This window comes from Arachis ipaensis, chromosome B01, assembly GCF_000816755.2.
Source record: "Arachis ipaensis cultivar K30076 chromosome B01, Araip1.1, whole genome shotgun sequence".
NCBI lineage: Eukaryota > Viridiplantae > Streptophyta > Magnoliopsida > Fabales > Fabaceae > Arachis > Arachis ipaensis.
The window spans coordinates 130,865,786-130,867,312 of NC_029785.2; positions in this window are offsets into that span (position 1 = coordinate 130,865,786).

A 1,527-nucleotide genomic window follows, 5' to 3' on the forward strand; every position below is an offset into this window, starting at 1 on the left:
AAGTTTGTTGGTCTAGAATCACATTCAACCTGACAATTATTATAATTTAAAAGATAAAAATTCAGATGCAGATAATTTTATACAAAGTTAATAACTAAAAGTCATTAGATGATAATTTAATTAAATTTATCAAATTATTTAATTATTATCAACTATCAACTTCACATAAAGTTAACTGTACTTAAATTTTTACCAATTTAAAAACCTGTAAAAACAATAAATATTTTAATTGCGCGCATGTATTGTTTAATCTTTATCGCCCACTCCCAGTCTCACTCAAACTCCATACAAAAATATTCCATTTCCCTTAAAAGCATATATCATGTGTGTTTCGCCATTCTCTAACTCATAAAAAGCTTAAAACCAGGAGGAACAAACCATAAACAATTAACGATAATATATTGAATCATGAAACTTTAAAGATTTAAATCTGTTGGGAGAAGCCAAAGTGAAAGCTAAGAGCTAAGATGAGACAAGTGAAGAGGGTATGTATTGTAATATATAGTGCTCAGTGTGGGGAATGAGTGTACCACAATGTGTGTTTTGCTCCTAATTAATTAATTATTATTATTCTAACATATATGTCAAACTTTTTTACAGTGATGAAAAGCGTTACTTATTGTGAGGTCTTGTTTATTCATCGTAAGAGAAAAAAGGTTCCAAAGCGAATATACGTTTTGCAGATTGCTACCTTTTTTGCCGTGCTTCACTGCTTTTCTTGCACTATGTATTATAAATTTTCCCAATTATTCAAATATTATAGGGTTGCTTACCTTAAGGATTTGTCATAATTAACTTTAATTTTACTCCTAAGTAATTTTTTCTCCCCCTCTCTCTTTTATTTTCATCTCGTTATTACATTATTATTTTTAGAGAAAATATAGGGAGCCAATGGAATATTTGTACAATGTGTACAATGGAGGTTTAGAGGTATTCGATTCAGTATTAGAGATATAATTATTAGTGTTATCTTTTCTCATCAACTGAAGTTTTTGGGATGAGTGGTATCATGATATGGTATTAGAGCTTTAGATTCGAAAGGTTAGGAGTTCGATTTTTGATAAACCCCAAAATCAACTTAAACTTTTAGGATGAGATGTTTATTATCCCTAGTATTCGGATGATTATTCTGAATAGTCCGAGTCATGTTCATTTTTTAATTCATATAACTCATTGTACATATTGTACAAATATTTTATTAGTTCCTAGCAGAAGTCTTATTTTTATAATTATTTGCTACCTTCAAATTAAATGATGTTTAGGCTATGTCCCAGGCCAGCATCAAACTGATTATGATGATAAAATCTTACCCCAAAGAAAACAACATGAAAAAAAGAGATGACAATGCTGTGGTAGAAGAAAAGGAAAAAAGGGAAAACAATACATAGTATGGAGACCTTATCCTATGGAAGTGGCGTCATGTGACACGTGTCGAGGGAGGGTTTGTTTCCCAAAACAGAGTACATATATAAATAGACCCTTAACTAATAAATAAATAAATAAATTATAAAATATATAAAATTTCAA